General features: G+C 49.1%; 36 non-coding genes across 36 annotated transcripts; 24 read left to right on the top strand and 12 right to left on the bottom strand.

Annotated features, from left to right (window-relative positions):
- The first annotated feature begins 1445 nt into the window (after positions 1-1445).
- TRNAN-GUU (transfer RNA asparagine (anticodon GUU)) lies at positions 1446-1519 on the top strand. The gene has a single exon. It is a non-coding gene; the product is annotated as a tRNA-Asn (tRNA).
- Positions 1520-1747: 228 nt separating this feature from the next.
- Positions 1748-1819, top strand: TRNAW-CCA (transfer RNA tryptophan (anticodon CCA)). Its single transcript has one exon. It is a non-coding gene; the product is annotated as a tRNA-Trp (tRNA).
- A 71-nt stretch (positions 1820-1890) lies between these two features.
- Positions 1891-1961, bottom strand: TRNAG-GCC (transfer RNA glycine (anticodon GCC)). The gene has a single exon. It is a non-coding gene; the product is annotated as a tRNA-Gly (tRNA).
- Positions 1962-3106: 1145 nt separating this feature from the next.
- Positions 3107-3180, top strand: TRNAN-GUU (transfer RNA asparagine (anticodon GUU)). Its single transcript has one exon. It is a non-coding gene; the product is annotated as a tRNA-Asn (tRNA).
- Positions 3181-3416: 236 nt separating this feature from the next.
- Positions 3417-3488, top strand: TRNAW-CCA (transfer RNA tryptophan (anticodon CCA)). Its single transcript has one exon. It is a non-coding gene; the product is annotated as a tRNA-Trp (tRNA).
- Positions 3489-3559: 71 nt separating this feature from the next.
- Positions 3560-3630, bottom strand: TRNAG-GCC (transfer RNA glycine (anticodon GCC)). Its single transcript has one exon. It is a non-coding gene; the product is annotated as a tRNA-Gly (tRNA).
- A 1145-nt stretch (positions 3631-4775) lies between these two features.
- TRNAN-GUU (transfer RNA asparagine (anticodon GUU)) lies at positions 4776-4849 on the top strand. The gene has a single exon. It is a non-coding gene; the product is annotated as a tRNA-Asn (tRNA).
- A 236-nt stretch (positions 4850-5085) lies between these two features.
- Positions 5086-5157, top strand: TRNAW-CCA (transfer RNA tryptophan (anticodon CCA)). Its single transcript has one exon. It is a non-coding gene; the product is annotated as a tRNA-Trp (tRNA).
- A 71-nt stretch (positions 5158-5228) lies between these two features.
- TRNAG-GCC (transfer RNA glycine (anticodon GCC)) lies at positions 5229-5299 on the bottom strand. The gene has a single exon. It is a non-coding gene; the product is annotated as a tRNA-Gly (tRNA).
- Positions 5300-6460: 1161 nt separating this feature from the next.
- TRNAN-GUU (transfer RNA asparagine (anticodon GUU)) lies at positions 6461-6534 on the top strand. Its single transcript has one exon. It is a non-coding gene; the product is annotated as a tRNA-Asn (tRNA).
- Positions 6535-6770: 236 nt separating this feature from the next.
- TRNAW-CCA (transfer RNA tryptophan (anticodon CCA)) lies at positions 6771-6842 on the top strand. The gene has a single exon. It is a non-coding gene; the product is annotated as a tRNA-Trp (tRNA).
- Positions 6843-6913: 71 nt separating this feature from the next.
- TRNAG-GCC (transfer RNA glycine (anticodon GCC)) lies at positions 6914-6984 on the bottom strand. The gene has a single exon. It is a non-coding gene; the product is annotated as a tRNA-Gly (tRNA).
- Positions 6985-8129: 1145 nt separating this feature from the next.
- TRNAN-GUU (transfer RNA asparagine (anticodon GUU)) lies at positions 8130-8203 on the top strand. The gene has a single exon. It is a non-coding gene; the product is annotated as a tRNA-Asn (tRNA).
- Positions 8204-8431: 228 nt separating this feature from the next.
- Positions 8432-8503, top strand: TRNAW-CCA (transfer RNA tryptophan (anticodon CCA)). The gene has a single exon. It is a non-coding gene; the product is annotated as a tRNA-Trp (tRNA).
- Positions 8504-8574: 71 nt separating this feature from the next.
- On the bottom strand, positions 8575-8645 carry TRNAG-GCC (transfer RNA glycine (anticodon GCC)). Its single transcript has one exon. It is a non-coding gene; the product is annotated as a tRNA-Gly (tRNA).
- Positions 8646-9806: 1161 nt separating this feature from the next.
- TRNAN-GUU (transfer RNA asparagine (anticodon GUU)) lies at positions 9807-9880 on the top strand. Its single transcript has one exon. It is a non-coding gene; the product is annotated as a tRNA-Asn (tRNA).
- Positions 9881-10116: 236 nt separating this feature from the next.
- Positions 10117-10188, top strand: TRNAW-CCA (transfer RNA tryptophan (anticodon CCA)). The gene has a single exon. It is a non-coding gene; the product is annotated as a tRNA-Trp (tRNA).
- Positions 10189-10259: 71 nt separating this feature from the next.
- TRNAG-GCC (transfer RNA glycine (anticodon GCC)) lies at positions 10260-10330 on the bottom strand. The gene has a single exon. It is a non-coding gene; the product is annotated as a tRNA-Gly (tRNA).
- Positions 10331-11475: 1145 nt separating this feature from the next.
- TRNAN-GUU (transfer RNA asparagine (anticodon GUU)) lies at positions 11476-11549 on the top strand. Its single transcript has one exon. It is a non-coding gene; the product is annotated as a tRNA-Asn (tRNA).
- Positions 11550-11777: 228 nt separating this feature from the next.
- Positions 11778-11849, top strand: TRNAW-CCA (transfer RNA tryptophan (anticodon CCA)). Its single transcript has one exon. It is a non-coding gene; the product is annotated as a tRNA-Trp (tRNA).
- A 71-nt stretch (positions 11850-11920) lies between these two features.
- Positions 11921-11991, bottom strand: TRNAG-GCC (transfer RNA glycine (anticodon GCC)). Its single transcript has one exon. It is a non-coding gene; the product is annotated as a tRNA-Gly (tRNA).
- Positions 11992-13152: 1161 nt separating this feature from the next.
- On the top strand, positions 13153-13226 carry TRNAN-GUU (transfer RNA asparagine (anticodon GUU)). The gene has a single exon. It is a non-coding gene; the product is annotated as a tRNA-Asn (tRNA).
- A 236-nt stretch (positions 13227-13462) lies between these two features.
- Positions 13463-13534, top strand: TRNAW-CCA (transfer RNA tryptophan (anticodon CCA)). Its single transcript has one exon. It is a non-coding gene; the product is annotated as a tRNA-Trp (tRNA).
- A 71-nt stretch (positions 13535-13605) lies between these two features.
- TRNAG-GCC (transfer RNA glycine (anticodon GCC)) lies at positions 13606-13676 on the bottom strand. The gene has a single exon. It is a non-coding gene; the product is annotated as a tRNA-Gly (tRNA).
- A 1161-nt stretch (positions 13677-14837) lies between these two features.
- Positions 14838-14911, top strand: TRNAN-GUU (transfer RNA asparagine (anticodon GUU)). Its single transcript has one exon. It is a non-coding gene; the product is annotated as a tRNA-Asn (tRNA).
- Positions 14912-15147: 236 nt separating this feature from the next.
- Positions 15148-15219, top strand: TRNAW-CCA (transfer RNA tryptophan (anticodon CCA)). The gene has a single exon. It is a non-coding gene; the product is annotated as a tRNA-Trp (tRNA).
- A 71-nt stretch (positions 15220-15290) lies between these two features.
- On the bottom strand, positions 15291-15361 carry TRNAG-GCC (transfer RNA glycine (anticodon GCC)). The gene has a single exon. It is a non-coding gene; the product is annotated as a tRNA-Gly (tRNA).
- A 1161-nt stretch (positions 15362-16522) lies between these two features.
- On the top strand, positions 16523-16596 carry TRNAN-GUU (transfer RNA asparagine (anticodon GUU)). The gene has a single exon. It is a non-coding gene; the product is annotated as a tRNA-Asn (tRNA).
- A 236-nt stretch (positions 16597-16832) lies between these two features.
- Positions 16833-16904, top strand: TRNAW-CCA (transfer RNA tryptophan (anticodon CCA)). The gene has a single exon. It is a non-coding gene; the product is annotated as a tRNA-Trp (tRNA).
- A 71-nt stretch (positions 16905-16975) lies between these two features.
- TRNAG-GCC (transfer RNA glycine (anticodon GCC)) lies at positions 16976-17046 on the bottom strand. Its single transcript has one exon. It is a non-coding gene; the product is annotated as a tRNA-Gly (tRNA).
- A 1145-nt stretch (positions 17047-18191) lies between these two features.
- Positions 18192-18265, top strand: TRNAN-GUU (transfer RNA asparagine (anticodon GUU)). The gene has a single exon. It is a non-coding gene; the product is annotated as a tRNA-Asn (tRNA).
- Positions 18266-18493: 228 nt separating this feature from the next.
- TRNAW-CCA (transfer RNA tryptophan (anticodon CCA)) lies at positions 18494-18565 on the top strand. Its single transcript has one exon. It is a non-coding gene; the product is annotated as a tRNA-Trp (tRNA).
- Positions 18566-18636: 71 nt separating this feature from the next.
- Positions 18637-18707, bottom strand: TRNAG-GCC (transfer RNA glycine (anticodon GCC)). Its single transcript has one exon. It is a non-coding gene; the product is annotated as a tRNA-Gly (tRNA).
- Positions 18708-19868: 1161 nt separating this feature from the next.
- TRNAN-GUU (transfer RNA asparagine (anticodon GUU)) lies at positions 19869-19942 on the top strand. The gene has a single exon. It is a non-coding gene; the product is annotated as a tRNA-Asn (tRNA).
- A 236-nt stretch (positions 19943-20178) lies between these two features.
- TRNAW-CCA (transfer RNA tryptophan (anticodon CCA)) lies at positions 20179-20250 on the top strand. Its single transcript has one exon. It is a non-coding gene; the product is annotated as a tRNA-Trp (tRNA).
- Positions 20251-20321: 71 nt separating this feature from the next.
- On the bottom strand, positions 20322-20392 carry TRNAG-GCC (transfer RNA glycine (anticodon GCC)). Its single transcript has one exon. It is a non-coding gene; the product is annotated as a tRNA-Gly (tRNA).
- Between the last annotated feature and the right edge of the window lie 184 nt (positions 20393-20576).

The following is a 20576-nucleotide window of genomic DNA, read 5'->3' as shown; positions in this document are numbered from 1 at the left end:
AAGGCCCGAGCTACCTCAACAGCCGAGTCAACTTCTACGCTCCCAAACGCCACCTCCGATCAGCCAACCACGCCCTCGCCGCCGTCCCCCGCATCCGAAGAGCGACTACAGGAGGAAGGTCCTTCTCCTACCTGGCCGCCAAGACCTGGAACTCCCTCCCGTCCGACCTGCGCCTGACCCAAGACCACCTCTCCTTCAGGAAGAAGCTGAAGACCTGGCTGTTCGAGCAGTAGCGGCACCCCCCCCCCCCCCCCCCCCCCCAAGCGCCTTGAGACCCTACGGGTATGTAGCGCGCTTTACAAGTGTCACTGATTGATTGATTGATTGATTGTCCAAGACAGTGGTCAGGTTCACACACTTAAATTGTACACATATGAACAAAGTGTGCGCAGCAGACATGATAACGCCAACGTTTCACATGATGATGGCAAGAATCAGATGCAGGAGACTATAAGTAATAATGTCTTTGCATTTGCTGAGGTCACTGGCTTGGTACTAGAGTTGTGGTTATCAGGGCATGATGGCAGGCTGCTCCTGACAGAAGTGGCTCACAGAATGCACCTGCCAGATCACCAGCACTATTGTGTTTCAGATCATGTCACTGAACTCTCCTCCTGGAAAATCCTTCCCACTGGCTTTGCCAGATTCTGTGTCCTCCCCAAAATGCTGGGGTGAAACGGGCAGAGTTCTGCGCCCTGCGCCCCTTTACGCATCCCTAATGCCATCCCAACGCGCCCTGGTCGGGCTTAGATCACTGGAGCCTCTGGAGATCAAGAACTCCGGAAGCCTAGGGTCAGGCCTATTGCAGAGGCATCTTGTGCCTGGCCATTCCGGGATTGTTGTGTTTCAGGGCCTAGCCATCAATACTCCTGGGATTTCTTTCCAGGAGAACCCTCATGTCCCTGTCCTCCCACAAGCCCGAGCTTTTATGTAAAATAAAGTGTGCTCTGTGGGCCTTCCCCTATGTGCTCTCTGCCTAATCTCTTTCTCCCAAGCTGAGCTCTGCAGGTAAATGTATCTATCTGACTGAGGGGCTAGGGAGGGCCTTTCCCAGCAGTCTTACAAGCCAAGAGTTCAGAGAAAGCACCTGCTCTGGGAAGGAGACTCTGCTCACAGAGAAGACAAGTCCAACATAACACAGTGAAGATGGGATGGGCAAGACACACGCCTCACGGGCTGGTAGCACGCAAACAGAGGAGCAGGGAGCTACGCTAAGCAGGCAAAGAGAAAAGTCATGTATGAGTCTCATGCACTGTGACCGGTAGTAATACTGGCTCTAACACCATTAGACAGTAGTCTACACATCATAAATTACAACAGTAACAAGACACTAAGCAAATGACAAATGCTGTATGGCATAAAGACGCCTTATATAATACAAGCTCCAAGCAGGCGCACACATGTCAAGACATATATTGAGTCTCAGGAAATGTATACAGTCAATAGTCTCTGTGGCGCAATCGGTTAGCGCGTTCGGCTGTTAACCGAAAGGTTGGTGGTTCAAGCCCACCCAGGGACGTTGCCTTTTGTCTGCATGAAACACAGATTTGCTCTTTCCTGCGTGCGATCCTTTCCCTGAATAGTTCAATCCTCAGCGTTCTCACTGCACCTGCAGTCAATTTCAATAATTAGGATAGAAAACAAAAGGCCAAGCCCTGTAATACAACCGTAGGCATATAAGCAGAGGAAAATAAGTCAAAAGGCCCACAGCATTTGTTCATCTGGCATCGAAGGCTGCAAGTGTAAGGACCTCGTGGCGCAACGGTAGCGCGTCTGACTCCAGATCAGAAGGTTGCGTGTTCAAATCACGTCGGGGTCACTGCTTACCATTTTATTCCCCACTGAGTTCATATATATCATTTCGAAAACAAAGTCAAAAGAAAGCAACCTTGCATTGGCCGGGAATCAAACCCGGGCCTCCCGCGTGGCAGGCGAGAATTCTACCACTGAACCACCAATGCTTCACATGGTGTGTTCATAGGCAGAGCTCTGTCCAAGACAGTGGTCAGGTTCACACACTTAAATTGTACACATATGAACAAAGTGTGCGCAGCAGACATGATAACGCCAACGTTTCACATGATGATGGCAAGAATCAGATGCAGGAGACTATAAGTAATAATGTCTTTGCATTTGCTGAGGTCACTGGCTTGGTACTAGAGTTGTGGTTATCAGGGCATGATGGCAGGCTGCTCCTGACAGAAGTGGCTCACAGAATGCACCCGCCAGATCACCAGCACTATTGTGTTTCAGATCATGTCACTGAACTCTCCTCCTGGAAAATCCTTCCCACTGGCTTTGCCAGATTCTGTGTCCTCCCCAAAATGCTGGGGTGAAACGGGCAGAGTTCTGCGCCCTGCGCCCCTTTACGCGTCCCTAATGCCATCCCAACGCGCCCTGGTCGGGCTTAGATCACTGGAGCCTCTGGAGATCAAGAACTCCGGAAGCCTAGGGTCAGGCCTATTGCAGAGGCATCTTGTGCCTGGCCATTCCGGGATTGTTGTGTTTCAGGGCCTAGCCATCAATACTCCTGGGATTTCTTTCCATGAGAACCTTCATGTCCCTGTCCTCCCACAAGCCCGAGCTTTTATGTAAAATAAAGTGTGCTCTGTGGGCCTTCCCCTATGTGCTCTCTGCCTAATCTCTTTCTCCCAAGCTGAGCTCTGCAGGTAAATGTATCTATCTGACTGAGGGGCTAGGGAGGGCCTTTCCCAGCAGTCTTACAAGCCAAGAGTTCAGAGAAAGCACCTGCTCTGGGAAGGAGACTCTGCTCACAGAGAAGACAAGTCCAACATAACACAGTGAAGATGGGATGGGCAAGACACACGCCTCACGGGCTGGTAGCACGCAAACAGAGGAGCAGGGAGCTACGCTAAGCAGGCAAAGAGAAAAGTCATGTATGAGTCTCATGCACTGTGACCGGTAGTAATACTGGCTCTAACACCATTAGACAGTAGTCTACACATCATAAATTACAACAGTAACAAGACACTAAGCAAATGACAAATGCTGTATGGCATAAAGACGCCTTATATAATACAAGCTCCAGGCAGGCGCACACATGTCAAGACATATATTGAGTCTCAGGAAATGTATACAGTCAATAGTCTCTGTGGCGCAATCGGTTAGCGCGTTCGGTTGTTAACCGAAAGGTTGGTGGTTCAAGCCCACCCAGGGACGTAGCCTTTTGTCTGCATGAAACACAGATACGTACCTTTGCTCTTTCCTGCGTGCGATCCTTTCCCTGAATAGTTCAATCCTCAGCGTTCTCACTGCACCTGCAGTCAATTTCAATAATTAGGATAGAAAACAAAAGGCCAAGCCCTGTAATACAACCGTAGGCATATAAGCAGAGGAAAATAAGTCAAAAGGCCCACAGCATTTGTTCATCTGGCATCGAAGGCTGCAAGTGTAAGGACCTCGTGGCGCAACGGTAGCGCGTCTGACTCCAGATCAGAAGGTTGCGTGTTCAAATCACGTCGGGGTCACTGCTTACCATTTTATTCCCCACTGAGTTCATATATATCATTTCGAAAACAAAGTCAAAAGAAAGCAACCTTGCATTGGCCGGGAATCGAACCCGGGCCTCCCGCGTGGCAGGCGAGAATTCTACCACTGAACCACCAATGCTTCACATGGTGTGTTCACAGCAAGAGCTCTGTCCAAGACAGTGGTCAGGTTCACACACTTAAATTGTACACATATGAACAAAGTGTGCGCAGCAGACATGATAACGCCAACGTTTCACATGATGATGGCAAGAATCAGATGCAGGAGACTATAAGTAATAATGTCTTTGCATTTGCTGAGGTCACTGGCTTGGTACTAGAGTTGTGGTTATCAGGGCATGATGGCAGGCTGCTCCTGACAGAAGTGGCTCACAGAATGCACCCGCCAGATCACCAGCACTATTGTGTTTCAGATCATGTCACTGAACTCTCCTCCTGGAAAATCCTTCCCACTGGCTTTGCCAGATTCTGTGTGGTCCCCAAAATGCTGGGGTGAAACGGGCAGAGTTCTGCGCCCTGCGCCCCTTTACGCGTCCCTAATGCCATCCCAACGCGCCCTGGTCGGGCTTAGATCACTGGAGCCTCTGGAGATCAAGAACTCCGGAAGCCTAGGGTCAGGCCTATTGCAGAGGCATCTTGTGCCTGGCCATTCCGGGATTGTTGTGTTTCAGGGCCTAGCCATCAATACTCCTGGGATTTCTTTCCAGGAGAACCCTCATGTCCCTGTCCTCCCACAAGCCCGAGCTTTTATGTAAAATAAAGTGTGCTCTGTGGGCCTTCCCCTATGTGCTCTCTGCCTAATCTCTTTCTCCCAAGCTGAGCTCTGCAGGTAAATGTATCTATCTGACTGAGGGGCTAGGGAGGGCCTTTCCCAGCAGTCTTACAAGCCAAGAGTTCAGAGAAAGCACCTGCTCTGGGAAGGAGACTCTGCTCACAGAGAAGACAAGTCCAACATAACACAGTGAAGATGGGATGGGCAAGACACACGCCTCACGGGCTGGTAGCACGCAAACAGAGGAGCAGGGAGCTACGCTAAGCAGGCAAAGAGAAAAGTCATGTATGAGTCTCATGCACTGTGACCGGTAGTAATACTGGCTCTAACACCATTAGACAGTAGTCTACACATCATAAATTACAACAGTAACAAGACACTAAGCAAATGACAAATGCTGTATGGCATAAAGACGCCTTATATAATACAAGCTCCAGGCAGGCGCACACATGTCAAGACATATATTGAGTCTCAGGAAATGTATACAGTCAATAGTCTCTGTGGCGCAATCGGATAGCGCGTTCGGCTGTTAACCGAAAGGTTGGTGGTTCAAGCCCACCCAGGGACGTAGCCTTTTGTCTGCATGAAACACAAATACGTACCTTTGCTCTTTCCTGCGTGCGATCCTTTCCCTGAATAGTTCAATCCTCAGCGTTCTCACTGCACCTGCAGTCAATTTCAATAATTAGGATAGAAAACAAAAGGCCAAGCCCTGTAATACAACCGTAGGCATATAAGCAGAGGAAAATAAGTCAAAAGGCCCACAGCATTTGTTCATCTGGCATCGAAGGCTGCAAGTGTAAGGACCTTGTGGCGCAACGGTAGCGCGTCTGACTCCAGATCAGAAGGTTGAGTGTTCAAATCACGTCGGGGTCACTGCTTACCATTTTATTCCCCACTGAGTTCATATATATCATTTCGAAAACAAAGTCAAAAGAAAGCAACCTTGCATTGGCCGGGAATCGAACCCGGGCCTCCCGCGTGGCAGGCGAGAATTCTACCACTGAACCACCAATGCTTCACATGGTGTGTTCACAGCAAGAGCTCTGTCCAAGACAGTGGTCAGGTTCACACACTTAAATTGTACACATATGAACAAAGTGTGCGCAGCAGACATGATAACGCCAACGTTTCACATGATGATGGCAAGAATCAGATGCAGGAGACTATAAGTAATAATGTCTTTGCATTTGCTGAGGTCACTGGCTTGGTACTAGAGTTGTGGTTATCAGGGCATGATGGCAGGCTGCTCCTGACAGAAGTGGCTCACAGAATGCACCCGCCAGATCACCAGCACTATTGTGTTTCAGATCATGTCACTGAACTCTCCTCCTGGAAAATCCTTCCCACTGGCTTTGCCAGATTCTGTGTCCTCCCCAAAATGCTGGGGTGAAACGGGCAGAGTTCTGCGCCCTGCGCCCCTTTACGCGTCCCTAACGCCATCCCAACGCGCCCTGGTCGGGCACAGCCCTGGTCGGGCTTAGATCACTGGAGCCTCTGGAGATCAAGAACTCCGGAAGCCTAGGGTCAGGCCTATTGCAGAGGCATCTTGTGCCTGGCCATTCCGGGATTGTTGTGTTTCAGGGCCTAGCCATCAATACTCCTGGGATTTCTTTCCATGAGAACCCTCATGTCCCTGTCCTCCCACAAGCCCGAGCTTTTATGTAAAAGAAAGTGTCCTCTGTGGGCCTTCCCCTATGTGCTCTCTGCCTAATCTCTTTCTCCCAAGCTGAGCTCTGCAGGTAAATGTATCTATCTGACTGAGGGGCTAGGGAGGGCCTTTCCCAGCAGTCTTACAAGCCAAGAGTTCAGAGAAAGCACCTGCTCTGGGAAGGAGACTCTGCTCACAGAGAAGACAAGTCCAACATAACACAGTGAAGATGGGATGGGCAAGACACACGCCTCACGGGCTGGTAGCACGCAAACAGAGGAGCAGGGAGCTACGCTAAGCAGGCAAAGAGAAAAGTCATGTATGAGTCTCATGCACTGTGACCGGTAGTAATACTGGCTCTAACACCATTAGACAGTAGTCTACACATCATAAATTACAACAGTAACAAGACACTAAGCAAATGACAAATGCTGTATGGCATAAAGACGCCTTATATAATACAAGCTCCAGGCAGGCGCACACATGTCAAAACATATATTGAGTCTCAGGAAATGTATACAGTCAATAGTCTCTGTGGCGCAATCGGTTAGCGCGTTTGGCTGTTAACCGAAAGGTTGGTGGTTCAAGCCCACCCAGGGACGTAGCCTTTTGTCTGCATGAAACACAGATACGTACCTTTGCTCTTTCCTGCGTGCGATCCTTTCCCTGAATAGTTCAATCCTCAGCGTTCTCACTGCACCTGCAGTCAATTTCAATAATCAGGATAGAAAACAAAAGGGCAAGCCCTGTAATACAACCGTAGGCATATAAGCAGAGGAAAATAAGTCAAAAGGCCCACAGCATTTGATCATCTGGCATCGAAGGCTGCAAGTGTAAGGACCTCGTGGCGCAACGGTAGCGCGTCTGACTCCAGATCAGAAGGTTGCGTGTTCAAATCACGTCGGGGTCACTGCTTACCATTTTATTCCCCACTGAGTTCATATATATCATTTCGAAAACAAAGTCAAAAGAAAGCAACCTTGCATTGGCCGGGAATCGAACCCGGGCCTCCCGCGTGGCAGGCGAGAATTCTACCACTGAACCACAAATGCTTCACATGGTGTGTTCACAGCAAGAGCTCTGTCCAAGACAGTGGTCAGGTTCACACACTTAAATTGTACACATATGAACAAAGTGTGCGCAGCAGACATGATAACGCCAACGTTTCACATGATGATGGCAAGAATCAGATACAGGAAACTATAAGTAATAATGTCTTTGCATTTGCTGAGGTCACTGGCTTGGTACTAGAGTTGTGGTTATCAGGGCATGATGGCAGGCTGCTCCTGACAGAAGTGGCTCACAGAATGCACCCGCCAGTTCACCAGCACTATTGTGTTTCAGATCATGTCACTGAACTCTCCTCCTGGAAAATCCTTCCCACTGGCTTTGCCAGATTCTGTGTCCTCCCCAAAATGCTGGGGTGAAACGGGCAGAGTTCTGCGCCCTGCGCCCCTTTACGCGTCCCTAATGCCATCCCAACGCGCCCTCGTCGGGCTTAGATCACTGGAGCCTCTGGAGATCAAGAACTCCGGAAGCCTAGGGTCAGGCCTATTGCAGAGGCATCTTGTGCCTGGCCATTCCGGGATTGTTGTGTTTCAGGGCCTAGCCATCAATACTCCTGGGATTTCTTTCCAGGAGAACCCTCATGTCCCTGTCCTCCCACAAGCCCGACCTTTTATGTAAAATAAAGTGTGCTCTGTGGGCCTTCCCCTATGTGCTCTCTGCCTAATCTCTTTCTCCCAAGCTGAGCTCTGCAGGTAAATGTATCTATCTGACTGAGGGGCTAGGGAGGGCCTTTCCCAGCAGTCTTACAAGCCAAGAGTTCAGAGAAAGCACCTGCTCTGGGAAGGAGACTCTGCTCACAGAGAAGACAAGTCCAACATAACACAGTGAAGATGGGATGGGCAAGACACACGCCTCACGGGCTGGTAGCACGCAAACAGAGGAGCAGGGAGCTACGCTAAGCAGGCAAAGAGAAAAGTCATGTATGAGTCTCATGCACTGTGACCGGTAGTAATACTGGCTCTAACACCATTAGACAGTAGTCTACACATCATAAATTACAACAGTAACAAGACACTAAGCAAATGACAAATGCTGTATGGCATAAAGACGCCTTATATAATACAAGCTCCAAGCAGGCGCACACATGTCAAGACATATATTGAGTCTCAGGAAATGTATACAGTCAATAGTCTCTGTGGCGCAATCGGTTAGCGCGTTCGGCTGTTAACCGAAAGGTTGGTGGTTCAAGCCCACCCAGGGACGTTGCCTTTTGTCTGCATGAAACACAGATTTGCTCTTTCCTGCGTGCGATCCTTTCCCTGAATAGTTCAATCCTCAGCGTTCTCACTGCACCTGCAGTCAATTTCAATAATTAGGATAGAAAACAAAAGGCCAAGCCCTGTAATACAACCGTAGGCATATAAGCAGAGGAAAATAAGTCAAAAGGCCCACAGCATTTGTTCATCTGGCATCGAAGGCTGCAAGTGTAAGGACCTCGTGGCGCAACGGTAGCGCGTCTGACTCCAGATCAGAAGGTTGCGTGTTCAAATCACGTCGGGGTCACTGCTTACCATTTTATTCCCCACTGAGTTCATATATATCATTTCGAAAACAAAGTCAAAAGAAAGCAACCTTGCATCGGCCGGGAATCGAACCCGGGCCTCCCGCGTGGCAGGCGAGAATTCTACCACTGAACCACCAATGCTTCACATGGTGTGTTCACAGCAAGAGCTCTGTCCAAGACAGTGGTCAGGTTCACACACTTAAATTGTACACATATGAACAAAGTGTGCGCAGCAGACATGATAACGCCAACGTTTCACATGATGATGGCAAGAATCAGATGCAGGAGACTATAAGTAATAATGTCTTTGCATTTGCTGAGGTCACTGGCTTGGTACTAGAGTTGTGGTTATCAGGGCATGATGGCAGGCTGCTCCTGACAGAAGTGGCTCACAGAATGCACCCGCCAGATCACCAGCACTATTGTGTTTGAGATCATGTCACTGAACTCTCCTCCTGGAAAATCCTTCCCACTGGCTTTGCCAGATTCTGTGTCCTCCCGAAAATGCTGGGGTGAAACGGGCAGAGTTCTGCGCCCTGCGCCCCTTTACGCGTCCCTAACGCCATCCCAACGCGCCCTGGTCGGGCACAGCCCTGGTCGGGCTTAGATCACTGGAGCCTCTGGAGATCAAGAACTCCGGAAGCCTAGGGTCAGGCCTATTGCAGAGGCATCTTGTGCCTGGCCATTCCGGGATTGTTGTGTTTCAGGGCCTAGCCATCAATACTCCTGGGATTTCTTTCCATGAGAACCCTCATGTCCCTGTCCTCCCACAAGCCCAAGCTTTTATGTAAAATAAAGTGTGCTCTGTGGGCCTTCCCCTATGTGCTCTCTGCCTAATCTCTTTCTCCCAAGCTGAGCTCTGCAGGTAAATGTATCTATCTGACTGAGGGGCTAGGGAGGGCCTTTCCCAGCAGTCTTACAAGCCAAGAGTTCAGAGAAAGCACCTGCTCTGGGAAGGAGACTCTGCTCACAGAGAAGACAAGTCCAACATAACACAGTGAAGATGGGATGGGCAAGACACACGCCTCACGGGCTGGTAGCACGCAAACAGAGGAGCAGGGAGCTACGCTAAGCAGGCAAAGAGAAAAGTCATGTATGAGTCTCATGCACTGTGACCGGTAGTAATACTGGCTCTAACACCATTAGACAGTAGTCTACACATCATAAATTACAACAGTAACAAGACACTAAGCAAATGACAAATGCTGTATGGCATAAAGACGCCTTATATAATACAAGCTCCAGGCAGGCGCACACATGTCAAGACATATATTGAGTCTCAGGAAATGTATACAGTCAATAGTCTCTGTGGCGCAATCGGTTAGCGCGTTCGGCTGTTAACCGAAAGGTTGGTGGTTCAAGCCCACCCAGGGACGTAGCCTTTTGTCTGCATGAAACACAGATATGTACCTTTGCTCTTTCCTGCGTGCGATCCTTTCCCTGAATAGTTCAATCCTCAGCGTTCTCACTGCACCTGCAGTCAATTTCAATAATTAGGATAGAAAACAAAAGGCCAAGCCCTGTAATACAACCGTAGGCATATAAGCAGAGGAAAATAAGTCAAAAGGCCCACAGCATTTGATCATCTGGCATCGAAGGCTGCAAGTGTAAGGACCTCGTGGCGCAACGGTAGCGCGTCTGACTCCAGATCAGAAGGTTGCGTGTTCAAATCACGTCGGGGTCACTGCTTACCATTTTATTCCCCACTGAGTTCATATATATCATTTCGAAAACAAAGTCAAAAGAAAGCAACCTTGCATTGGCCGGGAATCGAACCCGGGCCTCCCGCGTGGCAGGCGAGAATTCTACCACTGAACCACCAATGCTTCACATGGTGTGTTCACAGCAAGAGCTCTGTCCAAGACAGTGGTCAGGTTCACACACTTAAATTGTACACATATGAACAAAGTGTGCGCAGCAGACATGATAACGCCAACGTTTCACATGATGATGGCAAGAATCAGATGCAGGAGACTATAAGTAATAATGTCTTTGCATTTGCTGAGGTCACTGGCTTGGTACTAGAGTTGTGGTTATCAGGGCATGATGGCAGGCTGCTCCTGACAGAAGTGGCTCACAGAATGCACCCGCCAGATCACCAGCACTATTGTGTTTCAGATCATGTCACTGAACTCTCCTCCTGGAAAATCCTTCCCACCGGCTTTGCCAGATTCTGTGTCCTCCCCAAAATGCTGGGGTGAAACGGGCAGAGTTCTGCGCCCTGCGCCCCTTTACGCGTCCCTAATGCCATCCCAACGCGCCCTGGTCGGGCTTAGATCACTGGAGCCTCTGGAGATCAAGAACTCCGGAAGCCTAGGGTCAGGCCTATTGCAGAGGCATCTTGTGCCTGGCCATTCCGGGATTGTTGTGTTTCAGGGCCTAGCCATCAATACTCCTGGGATTTCTTTCCAGGAGAACCCTCATGTCCCTGTCCTCCCACAAGCCCGAGCTTTTATGTAAAATAAAGTGTGCTCTGTGGGCCTTCCCCTATGTGCTCTCTGCCTAATCTCTTTCTCCCAAGCTGAGCTCTGCAGGTAAATGTATCTATCTGACTGAGGGGCTAGGGAGGGCCTTTCCCAGCAGTCTTACAAGCCAAGAGTTCAGAGAAAGCACCTGCTCTGGGAAGGAGACTCTGCTCACAGAGAAGACAAGTCCAACATAACACAGTGAAGATGGGATGGGCAAGACACACGCCTCACGGGCTGGTAGCACGCAAACAGAGGAGCAGGGAGCTACGCTAAGCAGGCAAAGAGAAAAGTCATGTATGAGTCTCATGCACTGTGACCGGTAGTAATACTGGCTCTAACACCATTAGACAGTAGTCTACACATCATAAATTACAACAGTAACAAGACACTAAGCAAATGACAAATGCTGTATGGCATAAAGACGCCTTATATAATACAAGCTCCAAGCAGGCGCACACATGTCAAGACATATATTGAGTCTCAGGAAATGTATACAGTCAATAGTCTCTGTGGCGCAATCGGTTAGCGCGTTCGGCTGTTAACCGAAAGGTTGGTGGTTCAAGCCCACCCAGGGACGTTGCCTTTTGTCTGCATGAAACACAGATTTGCTCTTTCCTGCGTGCGATCCTTTCCCTGAATAGTTCAATCCTCAGCGTTCTCACTGCACCTGCAGTCAATTTCAATAATTAGGATAGAAAACAAAAGGCCAAGCCCTGTAATACAACCGTAGGCATATAAGCAGAGGAAAATAAGTCAAAAGGCCCACAGCATTTGTTCATCTGGCATCAAAGGCTGCAAGTGTAAGGACCTCGTGGCGCAACGGTAGCGCGTCTGACTCCAGATCAGAAGGTTGCGTGTTCAAATCACGTCGGGGTCACTGCTTACCATTTTATTCCCCACTGAGTTCATATATATCATTTCGAAAACAAAGTCAAAAGAAAGCAACCTTGCATTGGCCGGGAATCGAACCCGGGCCTCCCGCATGGCAGGCGAGAATTCTACCACTGAACCACCAATGCTTCACATGGTGTGTTCACAGCAAGAGCTCTGTCCAAGACAGTGGTCAGGTTCACACACTTAAATTGTACACATATGAACAAAGTGTGCGCAGCAGACATGATAACGCCAACGTTTCACATGATGATGGCAAGAATCAGATGCAGGAGACTATAAGTAATAATGTCTTTGCATTTGCTGAGGTCACTGGCTTGGTACTAGAGTTGTGGTTATCAGGGCATGATGGCAGGCTGCTCCTGACAGAAGTGGCTCACAGAATGCACCCGCCAGATCACCAGCACTATTGTGTTTCAGATCATGTCACTGAACTCTCCTCCTGGAAAATCCTTCCCACTGGCTTTGCCAGATTCTGTGTCCTCCCCAAAATGCTGGGGTGAAACGGGCAGAGTTCTGTGCCCTGCGCCCCTTTACGCGTCCCTAACGCCATCCCAACGCGCCCTGGTCGGGCACAGCCCTGGTCGGGCTTAGATCACTGGAGCCTCTGGAGATCAAGAACTCCGGAAGCCTAGGGTCAGGCCTATTGCAGAGGCATCTTGTGCCTGGCCATTCCGGGATTGTTGTGTTTCAGGGCCTAGCCATCAATACTCCTGGGATTTCTTTCCAGGAGAACCCTCATGTCCCTGTCCTCCCACAAGCCCGAGCTTTTATGTAAAATAAAGTGTGCTCTGTGGGCCTTCCCCTATGTGCTCTCTGCCTAATCTCTTTCTCCCAAGCTGAGCTCTGCAGGTAAATGTATCTATCTGACTGAGGGGCTAGGGAGGGCCTTTCCCAGCAGTCTTACAAGCCAAGAGTTCAGAGAAAGCACCTGCTCTGGGAAGGAGACTCTGCTCACAGAGAAGACAAGTCCAACATAACACAGTGAAGATGGGATGGGCAAGACACACGCCTCACGGGCTGGTAGCACGCAAACAGAGGAGCAGGGAGCTACGCTAAGCAGGCAAAGAGAAAAGTCATGTATGAGTCTCATGCACTGTGACCGGTAGTAATACTGGCTCTAACACCATTAGACAGTAGTCTACACATCATAAATTACAACAGTAACAAGACACTAAGCAAATGACAAATGCTGTATGGCATAAAGACGCCTTATATAATACAAGCTCCAGGCAGGCGCACACATGTCAAGACATATATTGAGTCTCAGGAAATGTATACAGTCAATAGTCTCTGTGGCGCAATCGGTTAGCGCGTTCGGCTGTTAACCGAAAGGTTGGTGGTTCAAGCCCACCCAGGGACGTAGCCTTTTGTCTGCATGAAACACAGATACGTACCTTTGCTCTTTCCTGCGTGCGATCCTTTCCCTGAATAGTTCAATCCTCAGCGTTCTCACTGCACCTGCAGTCAATTTCAATAATTAGGATAGAAAACAAAAGGCCAAGCCCTGTAATACAACCGTAGGCATATAAGCAGAGGAAAATAAGTCAAAAGGCCCACAGCATTTGTTCATCTGGCATCGAAGGCTGCAAGTGTAAGGACCTCGTGGCGCAACGGTAGCGCGTCTGACTCCAGATCAGAAGGTTGCGTGTTCAAATCACGTCGGGGTCACTGCTTACCATTTTATTCCCCACTGAGTTCATATATATCATTTCGAAAACAAAGTCAAAAGAAAGCAACCTTGCATTGGCCGGGAATAGAACCCGGGCTTCCCGCGTGGCAGGCGAGAATTCTACCACTGAACCACCAATGCTTCACATGGTGTGTTCACAGCAAGAGCTCTGTCCAAGACAGTGGTCAGGTTCACACACTTAAATTGTACACATATGAACAAAGTGTGCGCAGCAGACATGATAACGCCAACGTTTCACATGATGATGGCAAGAATCAGATGCAGGAGACTATAAGTAATAATGTCTTTGCATTTGCTGAGGTCACTGGCTTGGTACTAGAGTTGTGGTTATCAGGGCATGATGGCAGGCTGCTCCTGACAGAAGTGGCTCACAGAATGCACCCGCCAGATCACCAGCACTATTGTGTTTCAGATCATGTCACTGAACTCTCCTCCTGGAAAATCCTTCCCACTGGCTTTGCCAGATTCTGTGTCCTCCCCAAAATGCTGGGGTGAAACGGGCAGAGTTCTGCGCCCTGCGCCCCTTTACGCGTCCCTAACGCCATCCCAACGCGCCCTGGTCGGGCACAGCCCTGGTCGGGCTTAGATCACTGGAGCCTCTGGAGATCAAGAACTCCGGAAGCCTAGGGTCAGGCCTATTGCAGAGGCATCTTGTGCCTGGCCATTCCGGGATTGTTGTGTTTCAGGGCCTAGCCATCAATACTCCTGGGATTTCTTTCCATGAGAACCCTCATGTCCCTGTCCTCCCACAAGCCCGAGCTTTTATGTAAAATAAAGTGTGCTCTGTGGGCCTTCCCCTATGTGCTCTCTGCCTAATCTCTTTCTCCCAAGCTGAGCTCTGCAGGTAAATGTATCTATCTGACTGAGGGGCTAGGGAGGGCCTTTCCCAGCAGTCTTACAAGCCAAGAGTTCAGAGAAAGCACCTGCTCTGGGAAGGAGACTCTGCTCACAGAGAAGACAAGTCCAACATAACACAGTGAAGATGGGATGGGCAAGACACACGCCTCACGGGCTGGTAGCACGCAAACAGAGGAGCAGGGAGCTACGCTAAGCAGGCAAAGAGAAAAGTCATGTATGAGTCTCATGCACTGTGACCGGTAGTAATACTGGCTCTAACACCATTAGACAGTAGTCTACACATCATAAATTACAACAGTAACAAGACACTAAGCAAATGACAAATGCTGTATGGCATAAAGACGCCTTATATAATACAAGCTCCAGGCAGGCGCACACATGTCAAGACATATATTGAGTCTCAGGAAATGTATACAGTCAATAGTCTCTGTGGCGCAATCGGATAGCGCGTTCGGCTGTTAACCGAAAGGTTGGTGGTTCAAGCCCACCCAGGGACGTAGCCTTTTGTCTGCATGAAACACAAATACGTACCTTTGCTCTTTCCTGCGTGCGATCCTTTCCCTGAATAGTTCAATCCTCAGCGTTCTCACTGCACCTGCAGTCAATTTCAATAATTAGGATAGAAAACAAAAGGCCAAGCCCTGTAATACAACCGTAGGCATATAAGCAGAGGAAAATAAGTCAAAAGGCCCACAGCATTTGTTCATCTGGCATCGAAGGCTGCAAGTGTAAGGACCTTGTGGCGCAACGGTAGCGCGTCTGACTCCAGATCAGAAGGTTGAGTGTTCAAATCACGTCGGGGTCACTGCTTACCATTTTATTCCCCACTGAGTTCATATATATCATTTCGAAAACAAAGTCAAAAGAAAGCAACCTTGCATTGGCCGGGAATCGAACCCGGGCCTCCCGCGTGGCAGGCGAGAATTCTACCACTGAACCACCAATGCTTCACATGGTGTGTTCACAGCAAGAGCTCTGTCCAAGACAGTGGTCAGGTTCACACACTTAAATTGTACACATATGAACAAAGTGTGCGCAGCAGACATGATAACGCCAACGTTTCACATGATGATGGCAAGAATCAGATGCAGGAGACTATAAGTAATAATGTCTTTGCATTTGCTGAGGTCACTGGCTTGGTACTAGAGTTGTGGTTATCAGGGCATGATGGCAGGCTGCTCCTGACAGAAGTGGCTCACAGAATGCACCCGCCAGATCACCAGCACTATTGTGTTTCAGATCATGTCACTGAACTCTCCTCCTGGAAAATCCTTCCCACTGGCTTTGCCAGATTCTGTGTCCTCCCCAAAATGCTGGGGTGAAACGGGCAGAGTTCTGCGCCCTGCGCCCCTTTACGCGTCCCTAACGCCATCCCAACGCGCCCTGGTCGGGCACAGCCCTGGTCGGGCTTAGATCACTGGAGCCTCTGGAGATCAAGAACTCCGGAAGCCTAGGGTCAGGCCTATTGCAGAGGCATCTTGTGCCTGGCCATTCCGGGATTGTTGTGTTTCAGGGCCTAGCCATCAATACTCCTGGGATTTCTTTCCATGAGAACCCTCATGTCCCTGTCCTCCCACAAGCCCGAGCTTTTATGTAAAAGAAAGTGTCCTCTGTGGGCCTTCCCCTATGTGCTCTCTGCCTAATCTCTTTCTCCCAAGCTGAGCTCTGCAGGTAAATGTATCTATCTGACTGAGGGGCTAGGGAGGGCCTTTCCCAGCAGTCTTACAAGCCAAGAGTTCAGAGAAAGCACCTGCTCTGGGAAGGAGACTCTGCTCACAGAGAAGACAAGTCCAACATAACACAGTGAAGATGGGATGGGCAAGACACACGCCTCACGGGCTGGTAGCACGCAAACAGAGGAGCAGGGAGCTACGCTAAGCAGGCAAAGAGAAAAGTCATGTATGAGTCTCATGCACTGTGACCGGTAGTAATACTGGCTCTAACACCATTAGACAGTAGTCTACACATCATAAATTACAACAGTAACAAGACACTAAGCAAATGACAAATGCTGTATGGCATAAAGACGCCTTATATAATACAAGCTCCAGGCAGGCGCACACATGTCAAAACATATATTGAGTCTCAGGAAATGTATACAGTCAATAGTCTCTGTGGCGCAATCGGTTAGCGCGTTTGGCTGTTAACCGAAAGGTTGGTGGTTCAAGCCCACCCAGGGACGTAGCCTTTTGTCTGCATGAAACACAGATACGTACCTTTGCTCTTTCCTGCGTGCGATCCTTTCCCTGAATAGTTCAATCCTCAGCGTTCTCACTGCACCTGCAGTCAATTTCAATAATCAGGATAGAAAACAAAAGGGCAAGCCCTGTAATACAACCGTAGGCATATAAGCAGAGGAAAATAAGTCAAAAGGCCCACAGCATTTGATCATCTGGCATCGAAGGCTGCAAGTGTAAGGACCTCGTGGCGCAACGGTAGCGCGTCTGACTCCAGATCAGAAGGTTGCGTGTTCAAATCACGTCGGGGTCACTGCTTACCATTTTATTCCCCACTGAGTTCATATATATCATTTCGAAAACAAAGTCAAAAGAAAGCAACCTTGCATTGGCAGGGAATCGAACCCGGGCCTCCCGCGTGGCAGGCGAGAATTCTACCACTGAACCACAAATGCTTCACATGGTGTGTTCACAGCAAGAGCTCTGTCCAAGACAGTGGTCAGGTTCACACACTTAAATTGTACACATATGAACAAAGTGTGCGCAGCAGACATGATAACGCCAACGTTTCACATGATGATGGCAAGAATCAGATACAGGAAACTATAAGTAATAATGTCTTTGCATTTGCTGAGGTCACTGGCTTGGTACTAGAGTTGTGGTTATCAGGGCATGATGGCAGGCTGCTCCTGACAGAAGTGGCTCACAGAATGCACCCGCCAGTTCACCAGCACTATTGTGTTTCAGATCATGTCACTGAACTCTCCTCCTGGAAAATCCTTCCCACTGGCTTTGCCAGATTCTGTGTCCTCCCCAAAATGCTGGGGTGAAACGGGCAGAGTTCTGCGCCCTGCGCCCCTTTACGCGTCCCTAATGCCATCCCAACGCGCCCTCGTCGGGCTTAGATCACTGGAGCCTCTGGAGATCAAGAACTCCGGAAGCCTAGGGTCAGGCCTATTGCAGAGGCATCTTGTGCCTGGCCATTCCGGGATTGTTGTGTTTCAGGGCCTAGCCATCAATACTCCTGGGATTTCTTTCCAGGAGAACCCTCATGTCCCTGTCCTCCCACAAGCCCGACCTTTTATGTAAAATAAAGTGTGCTCTGTGGGCCTTCCCCTATGTGCTCTCTGCCTAATCTCTTTCTCCCAAGCTGAGCTCTGCAGGTAAATGTATCTATCTGACTGAGGGGCTAGGGAGGGCCTTTCCCAGCAGTCTTACAAGCCAAGAGTTCAGAGAAAGCACCTGCTCTGGGAAGGAGACTCTGCTCACAGAGAAGACAAGTCCAACATAACACAGTGAAGATGGGATGGGCAAGACACACGCCTCACGGGCTGGTAGCACGCAAACAGAGGAGCAGGGAGCTACGCTAAGCAGGCAAAGAGAAAAGTCATGTATGAGTCTCATGCACTGTGACCGGTAGTAATACTGGCTCTAACACCATTAGACAGTAGTCTACACATCATAAATTACAACAGTAACAAGACACTAAGCAAATGACAAATGCTGTATGGCATAAAGACGCCTTATATAATACAAGCTCCAAGCAGGCGCACACATGTCAAGACATATATTGAGTCTCAGGAAATGTATACAGTCAATAGTCTCTGTGGCGCAATCGGTTAGCGCGTTCGGCTGTTAACCGAAAGGTTGGTGGTTCAAGCCCACCCAGGGACGTTGCCTTTTGTCTGCATGAAACACAGATTTGCTCTTTCCTGCGTGCGATCCTTTCCCTGAATAGTTCAATCCTCAGCGTTCTCACTGCACCTGCAGTCAATTTCAATAATTAGGATAGAAAACAAAAGGCCAAGCCCTGTAATACAACCGTAGGCATATAAGCAGAGGAAAATAAGTCAAAAGGCCCACAGCATTTGTTCATCTGGCATCGAAGGCTGCAAGTGTAAGGACCTCGTGGCGCAACGGTAGCGCGTCTGACTCCAGATCAGAAGGTTGCGTGTTCAAATCACGTCGGGGTCACTGCTTACCATTTTATTCCCCACTGAGTTCATATATATCATTTCGAAAACAAAGTCAAAAGAAAGCAACCTTGCATCGGCCGGGAATCGAACCCGGGCCTCCCGCGTGGCAGGCGAGAATTCTACCACTGAACCACCAATGCTTCACATGGTGTGTTCACAGCAAGAGCTCTGTCCAAGACAGTGGTCAGGTTCACACACTTAAATTGTACACATATGAACAAAGTGTGCGCAGCAGACATGATAACGCCAACGTTTCACATGATGATGGCAAGAATCAGATGCAGGAGACTATAAGTAATAATGTCTTTGCATTTGCTGAGGTCACTGGCTTGGTACTAGAGTTGTGGTTATCAGGGCATGATGGCAGGCTGCTCCTGACAGAAGTGGCTCACAGAATGCACCCGCCAGATCACCAGCACTATTGTGTTTGAGATCATGTCACTGAACTCTCCTCCTGGAAAATCCTTCCCACTGGCTTTGCCAGATTCTGTGTCCTCCCCAAAATGCTGGGGTGAAACGGGCAGAGTTCTGCGCCCTGCGCCCCTTTACGCGTCCCTAACGCCATCCCAACGCGCCCTGGTCGGGCACAGCCCTGGTCGGGCTTAGATCACTGGAGCCTCTGGAGATCAAGAACTCCGGAAGCCTAGGGTCAGGCCTATTGCAGAGGCATCTTGTGCCTGGCCATTCCGGGATTGTTGTGTTTCAGGGCCTAGCCATCAATACTCCTGGGATTTCTTTCCATGAGAACCCTCATGTCCCTGTCCTCCCACAAGCCCAAGCTTTTATGTAAAATAAAGTGTGCTCTGTGGGCCTTCCCCTATGTGCTCTCTGCCTAATCTCTTTCTCCCAAGCTGAGCTCTGCAGGTAAATGTATCTATCTGACTGAGGGGCTAGGGAGGGCCTTTCCCAGCAGTCTTACAAGCCAAGAGTTCAGAGAAAGCACCTGCTCTGGGAAGGAGACTCTGCTCACAGAGAAGACAAGTCCAACATAACACAGTGAAGATGGGATGGGCAAGACACACGCCTCACGGGCTGGTAGCACGCAAACAGAGGAGCAGGGAGCTACGCTAAGCAGGCAAAGAGAAAAGTCATGTATGAGTCTCATGCACTGTGACCGGTAGTAATACTGGCTCTAACACCATTAGACAGTAGTCTACACATCATAAATTACAACAGTAACAAGACACTAAGCAAATGACAAATGCTGTATGGCATAAAGACGCCTTATATAATACAAGCTCCAGGCAGGCGCACACATGTCAAGACATATATTGAGTCTCAGGAAATGTATACAGTCAATAGTCTCTGTGGCGCAATCGGTTAGCGCGTTCGGCTGTTAACCGAAAGGTTGGTGGTTCAAGCCCACCCAGGGACGTAGCCTTTTGTCTGCATGAAACACAGATATGTACCTTTGCTCTTTCCTGCGTGCGATCCTTTCCCTGAATAGTTCAATCCTCAGCGTTCTCACTGCACCTGCAGTCAATTTCAATAATTAGGATAGAAAACAAAAGGCCAAGCCCTGTAATACAACCGTAGGCATATAAGCAGAGGAAAATAAGTCAAAAGGCCCACAGCATTTGATCATCTGGCATCGAAGGCTGCAAGTGTAAGGACCTCGTGGCGCAACGGTAGCGCGTCTGACTCCAGATCAGAAGGTTGCGTGTTCAAATCACGTCGGGGTCACTGCTTACCATTTTATTCCCCACTGAGTTCATATATATCATTTCGAAAACAAAGTCAAAAGAAAGCAACCTTGCATTGGCCGGGAATCGAACCCGGGCCTCCCGCGTGGCAGGCGAGAATTCTACCACTGAACCACCAATGCTTCACATGGTGTGTTCACAGCAAGAGCTCTGTCCAAGACAGTGGTCAGGTTCACACACTTAAATTGTACACATATGAACAAAGTGTGCGCAGCAGACATGATAACGCCAACGTTTCACATGATGATGGCAAGAATCAGATGCAGGAGACTATAAGTAATAATGTCTTTGCATTTGCTGAGGTCA

Source organism: Lissotriton vulgaris, chromosome 1_1 (assembly GCF_964263255.1).
Source record: "Lissotriton vulgaris chromosome 1_1, aLisVul1.2, whole genome shotgun sequence".
NCBI lineage: Eukaryota > Metazoa > Chordata > Amphibia > Caudata > Salamandridae > Lissotriton > Lissotriton vulgaris.
This window is presented reverse-complemented; position numbering and strand designations above follow the sequence as displayed.